This window comes from Hordeum vulgare, chromosome 3H, assembly GCF_904849725.1.
Source record: "Hordeum vulgare subsp. vulgare chromosome 3H, MorexV3_pseudomolecules_assembly, whole genome shotgun sequence".
Classification (NCBI taxonomy): domain Eukaryota; kingdom Viridiplantae; phylum Streptophyta; class Magnoliopsida; order Poales; family Poaceae; genus Hordeum; species Hordeum vulgare.
In genome coordinates, this window is record NC_058520.1 from 301,251,993 (window position 1) to 301,278,330 (window position 26,338).

General features: G+C 43.7%; 1 pseudogene; it reads right to left on the reverse strand.

Annotated features, from left to right (window-relative positions):
- Positions 1-13,290: 13,290 nt before the first annotated feature.
- On the reverse strand, positions 13,291-25,666 carry LOC123441712 (annotated as a pseudogene).
- Between the last annotated feature and the right edge of the window lie 672 nt (positions 25,667-26,338).

The window sequence follows — 26,338 nt, forward strand, 5'->3', positions numbered from 1 at the left end:
CTTCACAAATTCCTTAAGAAGACTTCATACAAACTCCTCACTCACAATAAACCCAATGTATGTTATTCTAAAGTCTTTGGGCAAGATGCTGGATTAGAGATCCTCACCACAGTTCAAAATTTGCACCGAAAGCACATGAGGGTTTTATGCTCGGTTATGGAAAGGACTCGCACACCTACAAAGTATTCAAAAACTATCACAACAAGGTTATTGAAACTGTATATGTGCACTTGGATGAATGTAGTGGCTCGCAAAGAGAGCAACTGCCTCCTGTGGAAGATAAATTGACTCCTAATTAAGCTATTAAGCTCAAGGCTACTGAAGATATCATTCCTACTGAGGAACGACCTCATGTTGAGGAAGTGGTCCCCAACAATGACGAAATCCAAGCGGGTGCACCTGAGGAAGTTGCTCGAGATCAAATTAGTGAACCCAACCAAAGTCTTCAACCCACGCATCCGAGGATTGCAAAATGAAGTGGAAATTGACAAAATCCTCAATGACATCAATGCGCGAGGTCCCCTCACTTGCTCAAAAGCTTCACATTTGATTAACTTTTGTGGGCATTCTTCTTTTGTGTCTATCACAAACCCCTCAAAAGTTGACGAAGCCTTCATGGAACCTGAGTGGAGTCAAGCCATGCAAGATGAACTTCATCAGTTCAAGCTGAACAATGTCTGGGAACTCTTCATACGGCCTGATCCTCGCAAGCACAATGTCATTGGTACCAAGTGGATCTACCGAAACAAGCAAGATGAGGATGGTCAGGTAGTGAGGAATAAGGCACGACTTGTAGCCCAAGGCTACACACAAGTTGAAGGAATTGACTTTGATGAAACTTTTGCACCTGTTGCTAGACATGATGCTATTCATATATTGCTTGCCTATGCTAATCATCACAATATAACTCTGTATAAAATGGATGTGAAAAGTGCATTCCTCAATGGTAAGCTTGAGGAAGAAGTATATGTTGCTCAGCCCCAGGTTTTGAAGACCCAAAGCATCCTTACAAAGTATTCAAACTCAACAAAGTACACTATGGCCTCAAGCAAGCCCCTCGAGCATGGTATGATACATTCAAGGAATTCCTAGTGAAGAAAGACTTCAAACCCAGTTAACTCGATCCGACTCTTATCACAAAATCCTATGATAATGAACTGTTTGTATGCCAAATATATGTGGGCGATATCATCTTTGCTTGTATGCACAAACGTTACACTAACAAATTTGCCTACATGATGGGTGAATAATATCAAATGTCCATGATGGAGGAGCTGAAATTCTTCCTAGGGCTTCAAATTCGTCGAGAACGCAATGACATCTTCATCTCTCAAGAGAAATACCTCAAGGATGTCCTGAAGAAATTCAGCATGAATGAATGCAAAGGCGTCAAAATTCCTATGCCTACCAACGGCCACCTCTCCAATGACGAAAATGGTAAAGATTTCGATCAACAGGTATATCGATCTATGATTGGCTCTTTATTATACCTATGTGCATCTAGGCCAGATATTCTGCTTAGTGTTTTCATGTGTGCCCGTTTGCAAGCAAAACCGAAGGAATCACACCATAAGGTTGTCAAACATATTCTTCGATATCTAGCTCGCACTCCAACACTTGGATTATGGTACCCCAAGGGCTCAAATCTTCACCTCGTCGGATATTTTGATTCTGATTATGCTGGTGACCGTGTGGATCGCAAGTCAACATCAGGTACATGCCATTTCCTCGGACGATCCTTAGTCTGTTGGTCCTCAAAGAAGCAGAACTTCGTGTCACTTTCCACCACTGAAGCAGAATACATTGTTGCGGATTCTTGCTATGCTCAACTACTATGGATGAAGCAAACCCTCAAGGACTACAACATCAACATGAAGAATGTGCCACTCTACTGCGACAACGAGAGCGCAATCAAGATTGCATACAATCTAGTACAACACTCGAAGACCAAGCATATCCAAATTCATCATCATTTTCTTCGTGATCATGTACTGAAGGGAAACATCGTCATTGACCACGTGAACACTGAAGGCCAGCTAGTGGATATCTTCACTAACCCTTGGATGAAAAGAGATTTTGCAAGTTGCGGTATGAGATAGATTCCTAGAATCTTCGAATGTTCTGTGAAAAGGCACACATCCTAACACTTATGCAAAATTGATGACTTAGATGTGCAAGACACGAAGAAATGTTTTTCTTCAATCAATGAAGAATAACACTCTGAGTGTGAAGAAATCAATGAAGAATTTCATTCTCACGGCCCTACGACAATTGTATGCGGTGCATGAAATCATCATTCTTACATGGTGGGCAACGCTACCAACCCAAGTTGAAATTCTTCAAATCTGAAATCCTTCAAAATTGAGACTTTTTTCAAATTCTTCAAAATTTCAAATTCTTCAAATTTTCAAGTTTCTCAAAATTTGTGAATTCCTCAAAAAGGTTCAAATTCTTCAAACTTCTCAACATGTGTTCTTCATTGACTACATATGTATATATGAGATTTCAAAGTCCTCAACAACATTCACTTATTGCTAAGTCTTCAAGTTGGTTTTTTTCCTCTAAGTGAATGTCATCGGACTCGTATCCTTTTATGCTAAGCTCAACCCAAACTACGCAACACTTCATATGCTTTCAATTTGACACTTGTTCAAAGTTCTCAATGAGTCTTTGTCATTCTTACATGGTGGGCAACGCTAACAAAATCCTCAAAAATTTAAACCCAAATTTTTCGGCAGTTGCCTCTCAAACCACACCCACAACCCACGATTGGACAATCAGGATCTCCACGAAATCCACCGCTTAGTACGTGGGTGACACATGTCAAGCGGATAGGAAGGGCCAGGGGCATTTAGGTCCTAAACTTTTGCATCAGACCATTTTTCACCCGAGCTATAAATAGCCCCTACCCCCTCAGTAAAATCTGTTCCTCTCGCTGTCATCTTCCCCGCTCGAGCTCTAACCTAGCGCCACCGCTAGAAATATTCGCCGCATGCGAGGAACATCTTCTATGCCTCGACCACGCCGTTTCCGAACTCACACCGGCCGCGGATCATGTTCCTCCTCCACCGCCGTAGCTATCTTCAGCCGCCAAGTTAGGGCGCTGGAGATCTGAACCAACAAGCTTCCGTTTTTACCTTCACAGTTTGTCGTGTTCGTCGTGTTCTTCACATATGGTAATTAAAATCTAATTCTACTACCCGTGTAGATCTTTGTGATTCCCGAAAATCTGCAAAATATGTTGTTTCATTAGCACACTCATCAGATGTACACTTTGTTATGTTGAACACTTGATGAATTTCTCTAAGTTGCTAAATTCTTCACGAGATTCCTCAATTGTGTAAATTGTTGGATCTGCACAACTCCGGAACCCAAAACAAAAATACTTAGCGAAATTCCTCAACACAGTATTGTTCAAATTCCTCAACATAGTACTGGTCAAATTCCTCAAGACAGTATTGGTCAAATTCCTCAACATAGTATTGGTCAAATTCCTCAACTTGAGTCATTTTTGAAATCCCTCAACTCTGAGAACACATATGGCCTCTTCAAATTTTTCACACCTATACTCTGTTCACATGTAGAAAATGTCCGCTGATGAATCACTAGGTTCTCATCAACTTCACTCATTTGCAGCGTTTGTTGAAGAAAATCTGCCTATGTCATCAAATTCCTCAGCAAATTCCTCAACTGAAGAAAATGTGTGAGGACAAGAAACACAACAAAGGTGGAAAGAAGCTAGAGACAAACATTGCATTTGAGATCCCTAAAGACATTTATGATGAATACTACATGCCTGATGGGGAAATATATGGGAAAGAAGACCAAAGAGAAGGGCAAAATCAGGCTTGAGAAAATTGAACGACGATGGACTAAGGAGTGGAGGGAATACAAACATGTCACTCCCAAGTACAAGAAGAAATTTTCCTTGAAGCGTCATTGCCTGGGAGATCAACAAAGTGCACATCCCTCAAGCATGGCTACTATTGAAGACTATCCTGAAGAAAAAGCAAAGTATGTGGCAAAACTGAGCAAAGTTGCCAAAGAAGCAGTGAAGACTTTCAATGGGGAATCTGCTACTGCAGCACCTGCTGCCTCCTGCTCTGCTGCTGATGGCTCTACCTACGGATCAGCTCCAAAGCAGGCACTAATGAAGAAATCAGGTGTAAAGACCAAGTCCTCAACAGCTCCCTCAACACAAAAAAAATCCTCAACCAGCTCCAAGTGTTGCTGGAAAAATCCTCAACTACTGCAAAGTACTCAACAACAGCAAAGTCTTCACTTCCACTGCAACCCGAGTCAAGTGAGCATCCAATAGGGACTCCAATTCCCTCAAGACCATCTGTGTGACAGCCCGAGACCGATGTTCCAGAAGATTCCCCTTTCTTTCCGTTTTCGTTGTGCGCCTATTTTATTTTGTCGCGTCATCATCGCATCATGCACATCACATGCATTGCATTGGCATCTCCGTTGCTGCCAGTTTTCAAAACTTGCATCCGTTGTTAGTTGCCGGTTCTCGTCGTTGTCCGTTCTGAGCCCGACCGCACACGCACGCGCCCGCGGCATCGTCGAAACCTTGTTTTAAATGTGCGTAAAACTTTCTCTGATCGGGGTGAAACTTGGCATGCGGTCATGATTAGATATAGCCAGGCCGCCTGTCGAATTTCGTCACGATCGGAGTCCGTCTAGTACCCGAACGGTCGACCGTAGCGGCACCGTATTCGGTCTACCGTTGAACGTTTGTCGGTGTTTTTAAATACGTTGCCGGGTCGCCCGTTTTCCCTCTCATCTTCGCCTAGCCCCTCTGCACAGTGGTGCGTCGACCCTACGCACATCCAGTCCGAAAACCTCCGGAAACCCGAACCGGGCGGTCGTGACCGTTGGATCCGGATCAACACCGTTTTACCGCAAACAGTCATCGGTTTGTCCATTGGACTCCCTAACCCAGCTATTTCTGATCGTCCCATTTAATAGGAGGGTCCAAATGCCATTTAGTCTAACCCAATTACCGTAGATTGTCAACCTAGACCTAACCCTGGCGTACACAACCTTCACCTTGAATCTCTCCCCTCGTCCCGACAGGCCGCCTCCTGCACAGCACGAGGGAGCCCTGCAGCGCCATCCTCCCCTCGAGCTGCGAGCACCACGCCGCCAGCTTCGCTCAATCCCTGTGCCAGATTCCATCGCGCGCCTCGTGTTCCCCGCCAGCGCCGTTTCCCTGCCGCCAGCCTTCCCGCGCAGGCCGCCTTCCCGCTCGATCCGGTCGGGCGTTGACCGAGCGCAGCGCCGCTCCATCCCGCGATCTGGGGATCCAGATCGGGTCCCGCTGAGGCAGCCGCCTCCCAGCGCCCCCGTGCCAGCGCCGCCAGACCCTCCTCGCCTGGAGCCGACGCGAGCGCAGCGCTCGTGGCCTCCCGCTCCTGCTCGTGGCCTCCCCGCTGTGCCGCTCGCGTTGACCAGCGCCTGGTCGCGCATGGCGCTGGAGCCTCCAACCGCCGCGGCCCAGGCTCCTCTGCCCCGGCCCAGATCGGCCTCCCTTGAGCCGCCAGCCCTCCAGCGGCCAACTGGGCCCCGCGTCGCCCCGGCCCAGCCGCGAATTGCCCGCGTGGGCCCGATGTAGAGCCGGCCTCCTCCAGCAGGCCTGCCTCAGCCCCTCTCCACCAACCGGCCCGTGTGGCCTCTGGTAAGCCTCCCTATTCCCCGCCCCCATCACGTTTTAGTAAGTTGCACCGTTTGTGTGTTTAGACCCATAGATAGATTCGGCCCGGGTATTTTTTTTCTTTTAACCAGGGATTTATTAATTTAAGGGAATATACCGTATTTTAGAACGACCGTAATTTTTATCCGTAAGTCGGAACGAGGCGTATTTTATATGGTTTTGGGGTAGTTTTGCGAGTAGAACACTATTTCACTACTTGCATAATTATTTGAGGTAGTTTAACGTGCCAAACGCCTAGTTTTGCGTGCTGTTTCAATAGGACACACCCTGTATTTAATTTTCGTGCAAGTCCAGATTGCTCATATGCTGTAGTAGAAATGCCCATGTTTTAGGAATCATTTTTGCATGTATTTTAGAGTGGTCATTTGTATTTTTACGTGTAGGGATTTGCCGGTAATTTATTTTCCCGCGTATAGGTTATTTTCTTGCATTTATGTGCGGCATTATTTTGTGTTGCAAACCCCACATATTTTATATGTTTCCGGGGTAGAAAAATCCATTGGATTTTTCTGTGCAATTAGTTTTAGTTTTTGAGGAAGTTAGTTCGCGAGATATTTTGCAATGTCGCCCTTTTGATTAATTCGTAGGATTTATTCCGTGCGTCGTTTGACGGAGTTGTCAACTAGAGAGATGATCTTGGATGTGTTGTTTAGCCCCTGGTATTTTTAGTTGCAATAGAAATGCATGTTTAGGTGTGGTTTGATTGCTCTCAAGTTGCTAGAAATAGTGCTGATTTGGAGGAGCTGAAATATTTCTAAGTCTGGAATCTGTTATATTTTGTTGTTGTCTTGTCTTGCTTGCATCTTGTGATCTGTAGCTCTTTTGAGGTTGGTCCAATGGATTTAGTTGTAACCCTTGTGTTTCTCTAGCTTACTGTGAAGTTTCATGCCATTTGGAATCCTGTAGCTATAGGTTTTTCTGCTGTGAATATTGCTTCAGATCGAAAACTGCACTTTCATGAGGTGGAATTTTCACTAAGTCTGAAATAGTGTGTGGGAAGCCATTTTGTGACTTCTTCCCCTAGTGTTCCTTGCTGCCATGCTAGTTGTTGTTAGCTGTTCGTAGTAGTGCTTCTTGCCCTCTTCCGTGCCATGCCTTGCTTGGGCATATCGGAGTTGTGTAGCCGTAGTTGTGGGGCGTAGAAAATGCTATGTGGCTGATTTTGGCAGATTGTAGTGTTTTCTTGTTTTGCTCGTAGATGTTGAACCGTAGCTCCGATTTGATCGTGTCCTACATAAAACTTGCTTAGAATCTCGTTTAGTTTCATTTTCCCTTCCTGGTTGGATGTTTTGAAGTGCTTGTAGCCGTGGTTGCACACATATTGCATTCATGCCATCATATCTTGCGGCGCTTGTATCTTTTGAACCGTAGCTCCGTTGGAGATGTTCTTTATGTGTAGATTGCTTGCCTTGACGCGTAGAATCACGTGAACCTATTTGTTTTTCTTTTTAACAACTAATTAAATGTGTTAATTCAGATCTGGACAGAATTGTAAATTAACATGTGAGGTCGTCTCGGAGATGCTATATGTCGTTTCCGACCTCATTTAAAATGTCTAGATAGGTGGTTTAATTTCCGCTTCACCTCTTGCATGTTTGACAACATTATTATTGCCGTGTAAATAACCGGGAGTGAACTAAATAATTCATATGTGGAGTTTCGTCAATATGCAACTCGTTGCATATTGAACTTCACTTAATGTGTAGTGTTTGTTTGTCGTGAATTGTCATGTCGTGCCTTGCATGTTTTCAGCTTCTCATGCATCATTTGTGTTGTGCATCGTGTGGTGAATTCCGTGTGATGATTGTGTTTCCGGTTTGCTTCGTCTCGATAGAGTTCCGCAAGCGTGTCGGATGTGAGGACCCGTTCGACTACGTTGGTTCGCCAACTTCTTCGAGTTGTTCTTCTTCCAAGCGGGATCTCAGGCAAGATGATCATTTTCCCAGATACCATTACTATCATTGCCATGATAGTTATTTCGATGCCGTCGTTTATGTCCCGTTGCCTACCACATGTTAAATATCAGCCTCTCGACAATGCCATGATAACCTTCAACCTGTTCAACGTAGCAAACCACTGATTGGCTTTGTTACCGCTTGCTTAACCGTGTTGATAGCGTTGCTAGTTGCAGGTGCAGTTGCTTCCATGTGAAAACATGGGTTCCTTGTTATATCACCATATTTAAATGCTATTTAATTTAATGCACCTATATACTTGGTAAAAGGTGGAAGGCTCGGCCTTTCTAGCCTGGTGTTTTGTTCCACCTTTGCCCCCTTAGTTTCCGGCTACCGGTGTTATGTTCCATAATTGAGCGCTCCTAACACGATCGGGGTTGTTATGGGGACCCCCTTGATAATTCGTTTTAGGTTAAAGCTGGTCTGGCAAGGCCCAACATTGGTACTACATTTGCCTAATCACCTAATAAAATTGCATAGGGACTTTCCGGACCCCGAGGATAATTGAATCAACCCCGGGCGAGTGCTCCTCATGAGTGTTGGTCCCACCTGAGCGATGTCCGGCGCCCCTCTGGTCACCCGGAGGTTTAGCGATCCCGACGTCTAGCTCATCCGCCGTGACCTGAGAACGAGGTACGCGACTCCTATCGGGATCGTCGACACGTCGGGCGGCCTTGCTGGATTAGTTTTACCTTTGACGAGATATCTTGTGCATCGGGATTCCGGTGATGCTTTGGGTAATCTCAGAGTTGAGGTTTTCCACTAGGGAATCCGACGAGATCGCGAGCTTCGTGATTGAGGATTTCTATGCGGCTTGTGGTAATTTGTGATGGACTAGTTGGAGCACCCCTGCAGGGTTAAATCTTTTCGGAAAGCCGTGCCCGCGGTTATGTGGCAACGTGGAAGCTTTATTTAACACTGGTTCTAGATAACTTGAAGTTAATTTAATTAAAACACACCAAATGCATGCGTAACCGTGATTGTCTCTTTCGAGAGTTCTTTCTCCGATCGAGGACACGATGGGGTTATGTCTGACGTAGGTAGGTGTTCAGGATCATTCATTTGATCATCAGTAGTTCACGTCCGATATGCGTAGATCTTCCCCCTCTTGTTTCTGGTACTCGTAAGTTAGCCACCAAACATATGCTTAGTCGCTTGCTGCAACCTCACCACTTAACCATACCTCACCCATTAAGCTTTGCTAGTCTTGATACCTTTGGAAATGAGATTGCTGAGTCCCCTATGGCTCACAGGTTACTACAACACCAGTTGCAGGTACAGGTAAAGGTTACTTGACGCGAGCGCGTTGATTGTTCATTTGGAGTTGCTTCTTCTTCTTCTTCTTCATCGATCTAGGATGGGTTCCAGGCCGGCAGCCTCGGATAGCAAGGATGGACGTCGTTCTTATTTTTCTCGTTTGTTTCCGTCCGTAGTCGGACCCTGCTCTTAATCTTGTTGATTATGTAATGTACTGATGTGACTCTAATGTAGCTTGTGGCGAGTGTAAGCCAACTCTGTATATATATCTCATCTTTTCAGTACATGTACTTGTGACGATATCCATTCTTGCGACACGACAAGATGCGCTTCTATCCCTGACGAGGCCTTCGTGCCAAATTGAGGATAGGGTCGCATCTTGGGCGTGACAATCTGCCTCTAGATCTACACACAATTCTTCAAGTGGAATTGTGAAGAAAAAGATGACTGTTGGAAGAGGAACAAGGCCCAGCCCAAACAAAGTTTTCTTAAATGTACCACCTGGATGAGATGAGGATGATGCAGAAGATGAAGAATTGGCTACTATCATCAGGAATAAGGAAGACATAGTTGCTATGGACAAAGGCTCAACCATTCCCCTCGCACTTGATCTGAAAGTAGTGCGGGACTACATCGATTATGGCACAAAGATCCCAACACACCCATTGATGATTTGAAGTTTCCACCTGGACCCATCAATGAATAAAAATGGAAGGCCCAGCACACGAGGCAAGCTCAAAGGGCAAAGGTTCAACGGATAAGTACTTGCAACAAAATCTTCTGTCCTTGATGCCACAACAACTTATCTCCACTCAAACTGAGATCAAAACCCTCAGTGAGAAATACACTAGCTACCATGCTGATTGGAAAGGAGCCAAGGTGAGATTTGTCAAGGCTGCTACCAAAGCCGTAGTGGACTATAACAAAATGGTTGAAGCGCCAACACAACCATCAATTCCTCATGCCAGCTACACTATCCAACTGCCTGATGACTCTGATGAAGAACCTGCTACTGATGAACTTGCGAGGCCAGCTGAAGAACATGTTGTGCGTGAAGAAACTGCTTCTACCAGGACGACTACACCAGCCGTGATTGAAGAAAATGCTCCATCATCAGAGTCTTCAAAGGTAAAGCAAATCACTCTTCCTTCTGCATCACCAAAGCGGCTGAAAAAGAAGCCAAGAAGAGAAAGACATCAATAGTTTCGGAGTCCTCATAATCAAAATGCTTGAGGACTTTGAAAAGTTCCTCAACAACTCCAATTGATGCCACACCGATCAGCACTGCACCGTCTTATGTGATTGTGCCCTTTGGTATGGAGCATGTCATCCCAAAGGGGACGAAGAAATGAAAAACCCTCATTCGGTTGCTTCCAAAGAGCCGTGTGATGAAGAAATCGAAGCTGATCCTCAACCCTTATCTCTCAAGCCGCAAAAAAGAACTGAAATGGGAGATGAAAAAATTGATGAAGATGTGGACATAGGCTATATAACACATGTCATCAATGAGGACTTTTGGGAAAAAGCACATCCCAACTCTCCACTAGCAACACCACTTATTCTAAGTCCTCAGCCCCCTGCAATTACTGAAGAAATCTAGACTTGGAGTGAAGAAAGTGGTTCTCCGATGAAGTCTTTCCCGGAGAAAGAATTGGCTGCATCAACTGATGAAATTGAGAAAGTTGAGGAAAAAGCCGCACCAGAAACTGATACATCAGACCATCACATTCCTCAAACTGAAGAACGTGTGGTTGAGGAAACTGCACCTACACAAAGTGAAGAAACTGCTGCTGAACCACATGTTGCAAATCCTCAGACAACTATAGTTGTGGCTAAAATTCCTCAGGCTGATGAAAATCTTCAGCCAAATCCTCAACCAAAGCTTTGCCAGCCTTACTCCAAAAGGCCAAAGTTTCAGAAGGAACTATTCTATGTTGAGCATCAGTTCTTCATTGGTGCAAATCCATATGCAAAACTTCCTATCAGGCACAAGAGGTTTTGGACAAGCATGCAACTCAACTACTATGGTGTTGTGCTTGTAGACAAGAAAAAGATCTTCCACCATCAACATATTCCTTATGGAGATATGGAAAACATTCCATGCTTTACCCGAGCTCTGAATGTTCTTCATGATGCAGGGTTACTTCAATTCTGCACCAACATGTGTGATTGGAATGAAGAGCTTATTCTTCAATCGTATGCCACCCTGCATATCTCTGGTGACCCCCAAAACAGCAACACTTGGGTCTTGCACTGGATGACCGAAAATACTCATTTTACTGCTCCAGCCACATAATTGCTTCGAGCTTTGCCGGTTCCACTTCCCTCAAAAGGGGAAAGGTATTTATATGATGACAAAGAGCTGCCCAATCATCTGATGCAAGTGCTCATGACGCCCTTGGCTCCTAGCAAGCCTCCAAGAACTCAATTCCTGGTGAAGGACTTGAAATCTGTGCCCAGGACAATCTACAAGATCTTGGCCCAAACCTTCACTTCTATCAAAGGTCATGACTCTGAACAAGATGTTGTGCGGATTATGAAAAACATCCTCTTTAACATCATTCATGGAATCCAAATGAATCTGCATGATTTTTTCATGAGGACCTTGGCGACAAATGCCTTGTCACCACTTGAGCTGAAGATATATGCTCCATGGATTATGAGATTCATGAGGACCAAATCCTCAATACACTATTAGTCTGATTATCTGAATCACCTTAGTTACTTGCGTTCTCTTGAAGTCCTCAAGAAATCTTTTGAAATGATTGAAGGCCAAGGAAAATCTATGATAGATGAAGGATGTCGGTCACTGTATGGCCAATTTCGTAAGGCTGCATCATATTCTACCAACGACGACATTGCATCACAAGAGTCTGATGGTAAAGCAAAATCTCCTAGACCAACTATCCCATGGGTGATGACTGACCAAGAGCTTCTCCTCGGTCTTCATTAGAAAGTTGATCGGAACCATAAGCGGGTTAAGTGTCAGTTTGGTTCCACTGTGGAAACCCTCAACGCAACTCAGAATACTGTGAAGAAAAACCACTACTATCTTCACGAAGTATTTGATCGCACATGGGCCATACTATCACATCTCGAGACTCCTAAGGAACTAGAAGAAATGGAGTTCACACAAGACTTTGATTGGTCATGGCCGCCAAAGAAGAAATTGAAGAAGATCCCAGTTCCTGATCTGGTGGACACTTCATATTCCTCATTTCGCTCTGCTGATGAAGATGAAGATCTTGATGACATAGCTGCTGGTCCAACCAGGGTGAATGACCCCAACAATGCTGGCGCTCCTCCTCCATCAACAAGTTGATATTCTTCACTGGCGTTAGTCCTTAGTTTTTGTCCCTTTTCGTCAATTGATGACAAAGGGGGAGAAATCTGAGTTAGTCTTCGAACGGGTCCACTTTATGGGCTATTATAACATTTGTTTAGAAACAACTATCGTTCTTTTGAAGTTTTTGCTGTAATGAGTTGTAACTTAAGCTCGGTGGTGGTCTAAAACTTTTGAACGTTTTTCCTTGCATGCTTATTCCTCAAGTTGATTAAATGCATGCATGCTGAAATTTGGCAGACACCATTTTTCATCATGCATTTCGAATTCGTCATACTATATGTTAAATGCATGTATGAATTACATGATATAGGGGGAGATCTCCATGGTATAAATCATCAATGTGCATTTGCTGTCTAAAGAAAATTCCTCAAACATGCACATCTTCAGGGGGAGTTTCTCTATATCTTGCAATCAAATTCCTCAAACTCTATACTTACACTTCATATTTTTATCCCTGTTCAAAACTTAATCTATTTTTCATGAACCACCAAAAAGGGGCAGATTGTAAGTGCATCTAGTGCCCCTTAGTGATTTTGGTGGATTGAAGAGTTATAGGTTAAGAGAGTAATGTGTTTGTTAGTGTATACATACCCTATAAGACGCTAAGGAGTTTGAGTTATTCGAAGAATATCAACCCCTAAAAATACATGTCTTCGGGTGAAGACTTTGATCATTCCTTGAAGACTTTGATGGAGAAGAATTTGCTATTCCTCATGAAGTCTTTGAAAATGAGGAATTTTTGTATCCTGAAGAAAATGTTGTGAAGACTTTGAAGCTTGAAGATTTACTCTTTGTGTATCATTTTCTTCTCTCTTGAGTCAATGGAACACCACACTATTAAAGGGGGTCGAGGTAATACTAAGGAAAAGTTTTCTCATGATGCTCAACTCAAAACCTACACATACCAAATCCTTCGAGTGAAGCCTTTGAAAATCTCTCACGGGTTAGTCAAAGTCTGTAGTGACACAGATGAAGTTCTTCTGGTCGCTGAAGAAATAGCACTAACTGAGGAGTTAGGATTTCACCAGTGTGAACTGCCTATCACTGTGGAACATGAGAGACATGAGGACTTTCACAATTGAAAGATCCGACAGTTGCCGCACCGCGCACCACCTGTCCCCAATCTTATCCACACAACAGTCATATCATTGGGGGCATTAATCTTAAATCATGTCGGGATGCTCCTAGGCTATAAATAGCCGCCCCCACAACCACTAGTTGGTTGGGTGTTCTAAGAAAAACCAACACTTGTTATTTAGAGTAACCCAATCCTCGAGGACCTCGAGCGAAAATCATCATGTGAGGTTTAAGTGTATCTAGTGCCCCTTAGTGATTTTTGTGTTTTGAATACTTATAGGTTAAGAGAATAATAAGTATGTAAGTATACACATGTTCTATAAGTTGCTTAGGAGTTCGAGTTATTCGATGAATATCGACCCTAAAAAGTATGACTTTGGGTGAAGACCTTGGTCACTTGTTGAACACCTTGCTCGCGAAGAAATTGGAAGAAAACTATATTCCTCATGAAGGCATTGAAGATGAGGAAATCGATGTGTACCAAAGAAAATACTCTGAGGACTTTGAAGCTTGAAGGTTTACTCTTTCCATTTCATTTTCTTTACTCTTGAGTCATAGGAACACCGTACTATTAAAGGGGGTCGAGGTAAAACCGTGGAAAAAATTTCCTCATGATGCTCGACCCAAACCTACACCTACAAAATCCTCAAAGTGAGGAACATGAGAGACATGAGGAATTTCACAGTTGAAAGTTCCGACCGTTGTAGCGCCACGTGCCACCTGTCCAAAATCTTATCCACCCAACGGTCATATCATTAAGGGCATTTATGTCAAATCACATCGGGATGCTCCTAGGCTATAAATAGCTGCCCCCACAACCACTAGTTGGTTGGTGAAAGTGTGTTATATCGACTAGAGGGGGGTGAATAGGAGAATTTTAGAATTTCATCACTGAGGAAATTCCTTCTGAGGAAATTCCTCACTGATGACTAACTTACAGCGGAAACAGTAAAGGATCAAACTTGCAAACGTTCACAACCGCAGTATTTCAGAGTGAAGAATGTGAAAACAGATTGCACAGTGAGCAGGCACCTAGAATACAGATGAGGATTAACTAACGTGAAGAATTTGGGGTTGAGGAAATTCACAGAAAGTCTTCAGCAAATTCTTCAAACAGTCACAGTAAAAGTCATCAACACATAATACAGGGAAAGTAAAGAGTTGAGGAATTAGAACCCATTTCTCAGTGAAGACAATCATTGATGACCCAGTTCCAACTGCTGTGACAGTCGTACATCTGGTTTGGAGCGGCTTGGTATTGAAACCAAAGGACACCCATTCCCGGGACACACAGTCCCTACCGTATTCTCCTTGAGCTAAAGACACACAGTCCTCGCCCAACACTCGTGGTAAGTCTTCAGGGCAGACTTCCAAACCCTCACAAACTTGGTCACCCGGTGATCCACAATTGACTGCTGGATTGGTCTAGACTATGACGCCTAACCGTCTGGAGGATGCACAATCCTCAAAGGTAAAAGGCTTCAGTCCCACACAGGAGCAACTTCTTGAGTGATGCTCAATCACTAGGTTTGGTTTGTGGTTTCGGTGGATGGTGTATTTCCTCACTGATGAATTACTCTCGAAGACTCTGAGGAATTTGGGTTGCTCTTATGACAAGTGTCAGTTTCTAACGGAGCAACCAACCAGCTAGTGGTTGTGGGGGGTGGCTATTTATAGCCTGGGAGCATCCCGACATGATTTGACACTAATGCCCTTAAATAATATGACCGTTGGAGTGGATAAGACCAGTGACTTCGTGTGGTTATCGAAATGGTCAGAACCCTCAACTGTGAGAGTCCTCATGTCACTCATATTCCTCACTTGAGGCTTTTGGTAGGATTAGGCTTGGGTTGAGCATCATGAGGAAATTCATTCCATAGTGTAACTTCGACCCCCTTTAACAGTACGGTGTTCCTATTACTCAAATGCGAAGAAAGTAAAACAAAAAGTGTAAATCTTCATGCTTCAAATTCTTTAGAATGATTTTCTTCAGGAACCACCGGACTTCTCAATATCAGTATCTTCATGCGGAATATCAATTTCATCGCAGATTCCTCGCGATTCATTTCTTCAGCTTCAAACCAATTTCTTCAACTCAAGACATATATTTTTAGGGGTCGATATTCTTCAAATATCTCAAACTCCTCAATGACTTATAGATCCTGTGTGTACTCAAAAACACATTAGTTACTTAACCTATAAGTCTTTAAACCACCAAAATCACTAATGGGCACTAGATGCACTTACAATCTCCCCCTTTTTGATGGTTGATGACAATTAGGTTAAGTCTTCAACAGGGATCAAAAATATGAAGTGTAAATACTCATTTTAGGAATTTGAAAACAAGATTCAGAGAGACTCCCCCTAAAGATGTGCATATCTTGAGGATTTTGCTTTTTACAGCAAATGCACATTGATGATTTATATCATGGAGATCTCCCCTTGAGTCTTGTAAATCATGCATACATGTAACATATCATATGAAGAATATGAAGATGCATGATGACAAATGGTATCTGACGAATTCCAGCATGCATGCATTAAAACTTGAGGAATAAGCATGCGAAGAAAAATGTTCAAAAGCGTCAGAGTACCATCGGGCTTAAGTTACAACTCATTACATAAAAACTTCAGAAGAGCCAAGAGTTTGTAACTTAAATATAATTCATAAGCCCCAAAAATATCCCGCTTGAATACTAACTCTCAAGTTTCTCCCCCTTTGTCATCAAGTGACAAAAAGGGACAAACTGAGGACTAACGCCCGTGAAGACTTCATTTCTTGGCGGTTGAGGAAGAGCCGTGATGCTTCTTGGGAGTAGTCTTCTTCCTTGGACCGGTGGCAGTATCGAGTTGTTCTTCATCAGTCTCGGAAGTGCGGAATGAAGAAAAGGAGCTGTCTTGAAGGTCTGGCACTGGAATAGGCCTGAACTTCTTCTTGGGAGGCCACGACCATTCAAAGTCTTGCTTAAAGTCCATTTCTTCAAGCTCAGTCTGAGTCTTCAGATGTGCAAGTGTAGCCCAGGTGTGATCGAAAACCTCATGTAGATAGTGATGGTTGAGCTTCACAGAGTTCTGTGTTTCAGTGAGGGTTTTCACAATGGCACCAAACTGGCGTTTGACCCATTTGTGGTTGCGATCCACCTTCTGGTGAATACTGAGGAGGTGCTCTCTGGTATTCAGCACGCGAGGAGGAATGGGGCTTGCTGGACGAGTCTCAGTATCATCCCATGAAGAATAAGCTTCTGGCTCTCTGAACTGGCCATCAAGGGGCCTACTGCTTTCTTCAATCACAGATTTGCCTTTTCCTTCAATGGACTCGAAAGTCTTCTTGTTGACCCGGATAGGAGGCATATAACGCATGTGGTTTTTTAAATCAGCGTGGAAGTTGATGCATGTCCTTGTCCTGATGAATCTCATGATCGATGGGGCATATATCTTGTGATCAAAAGGACACATAACATTGTCGGCCAAAGTCCTCAAGAAGAAATCATGGATGTTGATAGGAATACCATGAATGATGTTGAATAGGATATTCTTCATGAGGCCTACAACATCTTCTTCATCATCATGGCCTTTGATCGGCGCAAGGACATTGCAGAGGATTCCGTAGACAGACCTGGGTGTGTACTTGAGCTCGTGGACGAGGAAGGTTGTTCTCGGAGATTTTCCTTCAGCCAAAGGCTTCATGAGGACTTCCATCATTCCATTTGGCAGCTAACGCTCGCCATAAAGCTTCACAGCCCCATCTGAGGGAATTGGTACGGGCAGTTCTCTGAGGAGTTCAGCAGCAGGAGCCTTGTAGTGAGTGTTTTGTGACATCCAGTCAAACACCCAAGTGTTGATGTCTTCAGGGTTGCCAGATATGTGAAGAGTGGCATAGAACTGAAGAATAAGCTCGTTGTTCCAGTCAGATATGTCGGAGCACATTGGGAGCAAACCTTCACCGTGGAGTACATTGAGGACTGGCTCCAGGCAAGGTATTGCTTCAAGCTCAACATGAGGAATATGCCTGTGCTGGAATGTCTTGTTTCGTCCACAGAGCACAGAGGCATAGTAGTTCATCTGAGTCCTAGTCCAAAACATCAGATGCCTCATTTGAGGCTTGTCATAGGGGTTCTCTCCGATGAAGTACATGTGTTCTTCAAATAAATTTTCTTTCTAAAACTTTGGATGCTTGGAGAATGGCTGACGCTGAACTCGCTGAAGATTTTGCTGAGGAATAGGTGGGGAGACAACAATAGCAGTCTCTGGGCTGAGCACAATGAATGCATTGTCTTGGGAGGGTGCATTTTCTTCAGCATTTTCCTCAGGGTGAGGAATTTGAGCATCTGCTACTTCAGGCTGAGGAGATGGTGCTTGCTCTGGCTGAGCTTCAGGCTGAGGAGATGGTGCTTGCTCTGGCTGAGCTTCAGGCTGAGGAATTTCTGCTTCTTTCTCAGTTGAAGGAGTTGGATCAACCTGTTCCTCATCTTGAGGAGTCTGCTCAGAGTGTTGAATTTTGTCAGCTTGAGGATTTTCAGCTTGTTTTTCCTCAGCTGGCTTTGTGGCAGAGGCAGTTTCATCAGCTGGTGTAGCTGATGCTTGAACATTTTCTGTCTGAGGAATGAGAGGTTGAGGACCGTCGTCTATCTGAATTTCCTCGTCAGTGCGTTCCTCAGGGGCGACATCCTTCATTTCCTCATCTGCCTTCGTAGTTGGGTCATCAATGACGACCATCTCATAGGAAGGGGCGACATTGAGGGGCATCGGGTCCAGAGGAGTAGTTTCTTCAATTTCTTTGAGGCGCTTTGCCTCTGTTTCTTCTACTGCTGAGGAGGCTTTTCTCTTCTTGGCTTCCTTTTCAGCAGCCCTTGTTTTCTTCACGTCTGATGTAGACGGAATTATCTTCTTCACCTTTGAAGCTTTTGGTGAAGGTGTTCTCTCTACAGTTTCTTCAGCTGGTATTGAGGAACCAGCTGGAACAAAGTCATCAGCCTCCTTTGATGAAGCAGCTGGAACAGGAGCAGTCTCATCAGTGGCAGCAAGTTCATCAGTTGGAGTTTCCATGATGATTTCTTCAATGGCCGGTTCATCAACGCGGTGCTCTTGGTGTACTTCCTCAGCTTGAGGAGTTTCCTCCTCATGAGGAGATTCATCTGCTGGTTCCTCGATCAAGGGCAGAGGAGTTGGTGCTGGGGGTGCGGTTCTCTTGTTGTAGTCATCAACAGCACTAGTGGCCAGCTTGATGGAATTGCTCTTGAGGCTTTTGCAATCTGACAGCTTGGCGTACTTGTCAGTCAATTTTTGCAGCTCTGCCTGTGTTGTCCCCAGTGCATCAGGAGTCAGTTTGAGATTCTGCCTGAGGAATTTCTCCTTTTTGATCTTTGCAACTTTGGCCTGCCTGGCCTGCTGTTCTTTCCACTTGGCTTCATTGATGAAAGTGGTCACCATGTGACTGATGCCAGGCGGAAGCTTCAAGTCATCAATAGGAGTGTTTGGGTCCTCATACCAGATATTGATGTAGTCAAGGAGACCTTTGGGGTCCATGGCCATAGGAATAACACTGCCTGATGCTTGAGCTACTCTTTCTTGCTTGTTTCTGATGATGGCTTGCAGGGTTTCATCATCATATTCATCACTTCCCTCTGATGCAGACAGGACTATGATGATTTTGCTGGGGCTGGGCAGAGGTGCACGTTCAGTAGTTACCAAAGTCTTCGCAGGAGGTGTTGAAGACTTTGTCTCTGAGCTGGTTGCAGCTGGGAGTGAGGAGTTGGAGCTGGCGGTCCTTGGCTTCACGACTTGCTTCTGTACTGGTCTCTCTTGAGGCTTTGGAGGTGGAGCTGAGGATTTTTGTGCTGAGGAGATTGGTACTGATGGTTTTGGCGCTGATGGTTTTGGTGTTGAAGGTTTTGGTAATGAGGGTTTTGGTGCTAAGGGTTTTGTGACAGAAGCCTGAGCAGACTTCTCTTGAGGCTTTGGAGCCCTTGGCTTTGATGGCACAGACTGCATTTGAGGAATTTCCGAGCCTGAGGTTTCTGCAGCTGAGGAATTTGCAGCACGGGAGGCAGCAACTGAGGATTCATTAAATTTCCTCACTGCAGCTTCTGCCTGCTTCTTGAGCTTGGCCAGATGCTTTTCTTTCTCATCTGGATAGTCATCAATGGTCATGAGGCTTGAGGGATGTGCTACTTGATGATCCTCAAGTGGGGCCCTTCTGCCAGGAGGCTTCAGAGCGAATTTCTTCGCATATTTGGGAGTCACAAACCTGTACTCCTTCCATTCCTTCACCCAGCGGCGTTCAATATTCTGCAGCCGTATCTTTCTCTTGGCCATTGTCTCATTTTCATCAGGGGTGCAATAGTCCAAGTAAATGTCCTCACGGATATCAGCAGCTGTGTTTTGCTGAAGTTTCTTTCCTCCCTTCTGTTTTCTGTCTTCCTCCATTTTCTTCAGTTGAGGATTTTGCTGATGATTTTGAACTCTTGAGGATTATGATGAGCCTGGAAGAGTTTCTTCCAGAAACGCTGCAAATGAGTTAATGTGATGAGAACCGAGAGATTCATCAGATGACATGTGTGTACGTGTGAACAGAGTATAGTTGCGAGGAATTTGGAGAGGTCATATGCATTCTCAGATTTGAAGAAAATGAAAAAGTTTGACAGTTTGAGGAATATAACAAGTGTTTGAGGAATTTGCCTAAGCATACTGTTCTTGGGTTCCAGAGTTGTACAGATCCGAAAATCCGCACAATTGAGGAATCTCGTGATAATCTTAGATGCTTAGCATAGTTCATCAATGATTGTGGTGATAGGTAGTGTTTGAGGAATCAAGTGCGCATCGTATCTTGAGGAAAAACAGATTTCACATAGAAGATGTAAAATTTTAGATCTAACTTGCTGTAAGAATGGGATATATTTTCCCTGGAAGGTGCGCACGAAGAACACAGAAAGTTGTGTGTGGAGAGGCTCTTCGTTCGAGTGTCCAATGCACCCTAACTCGGCGACAGTGGACGTCTACGGCGGCGGCAGACGAAGGTAGTCCAACTCCGGCGTGGTTCTGGCGACGGAGAAGTCGAGGCAGTGAAGCTCTTCCTCACCGACGACGAGACTACCAGCGGTGGCGCTAGGGTTCGGTGGAGTGTGCTGTGGCAGGAGAGCGATGAGGCGAAGAAGAGGATACCGAGGGGGATAAGGACATATTTATAGCCAAAAGTTACTGTTGGCGCGAGAATGTCGGACCAAATAGCCCCTGCCTCTACGTCTCCGCAGGACACGTGTAGCTCCCGTACAATGCGGTGGAGATAGTGGAGATCGTGGTTATCCGATCGTGGGAAGTGGGGGTTCAGTTACTATGTCTTTAAAGAAACAATTTTTGAAGATTTGAGGATTTTCGTTACGAAATCATCAGCTGGCAAGGACGCAGTGAGGATTTTGAACAAAGTTTCAAGTAGAACGCATATGAAGAATTGAATAGACTGGATAAGTATAGCATAGAGGGAAAGTAGGGTCCGATCACATTCACTTAGCAGAAACATCAACTTGAAGAAATAGCAATAAGTGAATGCTGTTGAGGACTAGAAATCACAGTCTATCTAGTCAAATGAAAGTCATCAAGTGTCTTTGAAGATTTTGTAATAAATCATCACAATGAAGAACAACTGTTTTGAAGAAAAACGCATTGTGAGGAAATTGATCATTTGAAGAAAATCAACTTGAGGAATTTCACATTGGGCGGTGGCGTTACCCACCATATAAGAATGTTGATTACAGAAGCCGCATACAATTGTCGTAGGGCCTGAGAATCAATTTCTTCGTTAATTTCTTCACATTCAGAGTGACATTCTTCATTAGTTGTGGAAAATTGATTCATCATGTGTTGCACATCTAAGTCATCAACTTTGCATAAGTGTTAGGATGTGTGCATGTTTTTACAAAACATTTGAAGACTCTAAGATATTTAGCTCACACCGCAACTTGCAAAACCTTTTCTCATCCAAGGGCTTAGTGAAGATATCTGCCAGTTGATCATCAGTCTTCACATGGTCGATGAGGATATTGCCCTTGAGGACATGGTCCCGAAGAAAATGATGACGAATCTGGATGTGCTTGGTCTTCGAGAGCTGTACTGGGTTGTATGCAATCTTGATAGCACTCTCATTGTCACAGTAGAGAGCTACATTCTTCATGTTGATGCCGTAGTCCTTGAGGGTTTGCTTCATCCATAGCAATTGAGCACAGCAAGAACCAGCAACAATGTACTCAGCTTCGGCAGTGGAGAGTGATACGCAGTTCTGCTTCTTTGAGGACTAGTAAACTAGTGATCTTCCAAGGAAATGGCATGTGCCAGAAGTTGACTTGCGATCCACACGGTCACCAGCATAGTCTGAATCAGAATACCCTACCAGATGAAGATTGGAGCCCTTGGGATACCATAATCCTAGTGTTGGTGTGTGAGCTAAGTATCGAAGAATATGTTGCACAGCCTTATGGTGTGATTCCTTCGGTTTTGCTTGAAAACGTGCACACATGCAAACACTAAGCATTATATCTGGCCTAGATGCACATAGATACAATAAGGAGCCAATCATAGAACGGTATACCTGCTGATCCAAATCTTTACCATTTTCATCAGTGCCGAGGTGGCCGTTGGTAGGCATCGGAGTCTTGGCACCTTTGCATTCGTGCATGTCGAATTTCCTCAGAACATCCTTGAGGTATTTCTCCTGTGATATGAAGATTCCATTGCTTTGTTGACGAATTTGAAGATCTAAGAACAATTTCAGCTCCCCCATCATGGACATCTGATATTCTTCACTCATCATGTAGGCAAATTCATCACTGGATCTTTTGTGAGTACAGCCAAATATGATATGATCGACATATATTTGACATACAAACAACTCATTATCATAGGATTTTGTGAAAAGAGTTGGATCGAGTGAACCAGGTTTGAAGCCTTTCTTCATGAGGAATTCCTTCAATGTATCATACCATGCCCGAGGGGCTTGCTTGAGGCCATAAAGAGCCTTTTTGAGTCTGAAGACTTTGTCTAGATTCTTTGGATCCTCAAAACCTGGGGGCCGAGCAACATATACTTCTTCCTCAAGCTTACCATTGAGGAATGCACTTTTTACATCCATTTGATATAAGGTGATGTTATGATGATTAGCATAAGCAAGTAGTATTCGAATAGCTTCAAGTCTAGCAATAGGTGCAAAAGTTTCATCGAAATCTATTCCTTGAACCTGGGTGTAGCCTTGGGCTACAAGTCGTGCCTTGTTCCTCACCACTTGACCGTCCTCATCTTGCTTGTTTCGGAAAATCCACTTGGTGCCAATGATGTTGTGCTTGCGAGGATCTGGTCGTTTGACGAGCTCCCATACGTCATTCAACTTGAATTGAAGAAGTTTGTCTTGCATAGCTTGGATCCACTCCGGTTCCAGAAAAGCCTCAGCAACTTTTGAGGGTTCTGTGATGGATACAAAGGAAAAGTGCCCACAAAAATTAACTAAGTGTGAAGCTTTTGAGTGAGTGAGAGGACCTGGCGCATTGATGTCGTTGAGGATTTTGTCAAGTTCTACTTCGTTTGCAATCCTCGGATGACCTGGTTGAGGATTTTGTCTGGGCCGAGGAACTGGTGCTGGTGCAATTTCCTCAGGAGCATCTTCTTGGTTTTTATCAGCGAAGGGAATCGTTTCTTCACCAATTTCCTCAGTGGGGACAATGTCTTCAGTAGGCTTGAGCTTTATTTCTTCCTCAGGAGGCAACTTATCTGGATCAGAAGGCAATTGCTCTCTTTGCGAGCCATTAGTTTCATCAAACCGCACATCTACAGTCTCAACAACTTTGTTGTGATAGTTGTTGAAGACTCTGTAAGTGTGCGAGTCCTTTCCATAACCGAGCATAAAACCTTCATGTGCCTTAGGTGCAAATTTTGAGCTATGGTGAGGATCTCTTATCCAACGTTTTGCACCGAAGACTTTGAAATAACTTACATTGGGTTTCTTGTCAGTGAGGAGTTCATATGAGGTTTTCTTGAGGAATTTGTGAAGATATACCCTGTTGATGATATGTCATGCAGTGTTGATTGCTTCAGGCCAAAAGCGACGAGGAGTCTGATATTCTTCAAGCATAGTTGTAGCCATTTCAACCAGAGTCCTGTTCTTCCTTTCCACGACACCATTCTGCTGAGGAGTATAAGGAGCAGACAATTCGTGAGTAATACCAAGTTCATCAAGATAACCATCAAGACCAGTGTTTTTGAACTCGGTTCCATTATCACTCCTGATGTGTTTGATCTTGATGCCAAAGTTCGTCGAGGCCCTTGAAGAAAATCGTTTGAAGATTTCCTGCACTTCAGTTTTATACACTATGATATGCACCCAAGTATATCTGGAATAATCATCAACTATGATGAAGCCATATAAAGATGCTGCATTGGTTAGTGTGGCATAGTGAGTAGGTCCAAATAAATACATATGAAGCAATTCGAATGGACGTGTAGTGGTCATGATGGTTTTTGAGGGATGCTTGGATCTGGTCATTTTCCCAGATTCACAAGCACCGCACAGATGGTCCTTGAGGAATTTGACTGATTCGATGCCGATGACATGCTTCTTCTTTGCAAGCGTGTGCAAATTCCTCATGTCTGCATGACCTAGTCTTCGGTGCCACAGCCACCCTTCTGAGGTTTTTGCTAGTAAGCAAGTGGCTGGTTGAGGACCTGTAGAGAAATCAACAATGTACAAATCCCCTCTTCTTACACCTTCGAAGACTTTGGATCTGTCAGATTCCATGATGACTACACATCTATATCTACCAAAGATAACAATCATATGAAGATCACAAAGCATCGAGACTGACATGAGGTTAAAACCGAGGGATTCAACAAGCATCACTTTGTCCATATGCCTATCCTTGGAAATAGCTACTTTGCCAAGTCCCAATACCTTGCTTTTACCTTTGTCAGCATATGTGATTTGCTTCAGAGGTGATGGAGTTAGTGGCATATTCATCAGTAAGCTTTTATCACCAGTCATGTGATGTGTGCAGCCACTATCAAGAACCCACTCAGTATTCTTGGGTTTGTCATCCTGCAGATGAATTAGTACAACTTACCATCTCATATGCTTCAGATTTGAAGAATATGATACTAATTTCATCAGATCAGTAATTTCATCATAACAGAAATGTAAGGACGAGTGAAATATTTCTATTTCATCAATCATTAGCTTGCGTCCTATCAAGCATTTCCTCAGGTCTCTAGCAAATTCTTCAGATGATGATTTTCATCTGGAGACCTGACCTGCAGAAGTGATTAGTTCGATTTCTTCACCACCCACATCTGAAGGGGTGGCAAAGCGTTCATCATCCTGCGAGCACCATATGAGAAAGGTGGCATTGAGGCCAATGCACTTCTCTTAACAGTAGGGGGATTAAAGTACTCATATGAATATGTAGAGAACTGTTTTGAGGATTTATGAACATAATGATTTGAGGAGTAACGCTCATATTCATATTCCTTGTAGTTTCCCTGCATGTTAGAAGCATAAGCATGGGTACGAGCATAGTTTTGACCAGTTGAGGATTTTGATCCCCTTGAAGACTTTGGTCCGCCTGAGGAATTTGATCTGGGGTTCAGATTCTTCAGTGGTGGTGTCATGAGGACATTCACGTGAAGATTTTCAAGACAACTTTTGGGAACCCAGATTTTCCTCAGAGGAGGGCCATTCCTGCAGTTAGTTCCAACATATCGAGCAAATACTTCACCAGATTGATTTTTGAACAGTTTATAGTTGGAATCAAATGACTCATCCGAGGAATAGGATAATTCACATGAAAAGACAGTTAGATTAGATGGATCAAAAGGAGGCCTAGTAGCAGCAACCCATGAGGTTTTGGGATACTGCTCAGGTTTCCAATAAGATCCATCAACATTTAATTTCCTCTCAAAGGCAATTCCTTCTTTCCTCGGGTTCCTGTTCAAGATCTGCTTTTTGAGCACATCACAAAGGGTTTGATGTCCTTTGAGGCTTTTGTACATGCCTGTCACGTACAATTCCTTCAACCCTGCATTTTCATCAGTAACATTTGTGTTTTCCTCAAGTGAGGAAATAGACACAACAGGTGCAGTTGAAGAATTTGTAGCAATGGTAGCATTTGATGATTCTGGTGAGGAATTAGCAGTTTCGCGTTCAATGCATTAAAGACATGGAGGAATAAATTCAACTTGACTAGCGCTGATCTGTTGAGCTAGTAATGAATCATTTTCCATACGAAGATCATCATGAGACATCCTCAGCTTCTCAAGATCAAGCTTCCTTTGAAGAAATTCATAGGAAAGATTCTCATGATCAGTGAGGAGTGTATCATAACGATCCTGAAGATTATCAAATCTAGACCGAAGACTTTTCATGTCATCAGTGAGGATTTGGGTAAGGTCCATTTTGTCATTCAACAGATCATCACTTTTGTCTAGCAGTTTCTGAAGCTTTTCCAGAGCAGTTTGTTGTTTAGTGGCAATGATAGCAAGTTTACTGTAACTAGGTTTCTTATAATCATTAGATTCACAGTCACTTGAATCAGAGGAGGAGGCATTATTTGGTACCTTCAAACCCTTTGCAATGAAGCAATAGGTTGGAGCGAAGTCATCAGCATAGTGGTCAGTATGGATGGTGCAATCATTTTCTTCAAGATTGAAGATTGACTTGCTGACGAAAGTGGTTGCTAGTGAAAGACTAGCCTGTCCAGATTCTGAGTCTTCTTCAGAACCTTCTTCTTCATCACCTTCCTCTGATTCTGCCTCGGAGTCCATTTCCTTGCCAATCAGTGCCCGAGCCTTTGTGAAACTAGTCTTCTTGTGTGATGAGGGCTTTGAAGATGAGGATTTTGAAGATTTCTTCTTCTTCTTCGAGTCATCAGAACTGTCATCCTTGTATTTCTTCTTCTTTGATTCCTTTCCCCAACGGGGACAATCAGCAATGTAATGACCTGATTTCTTGCA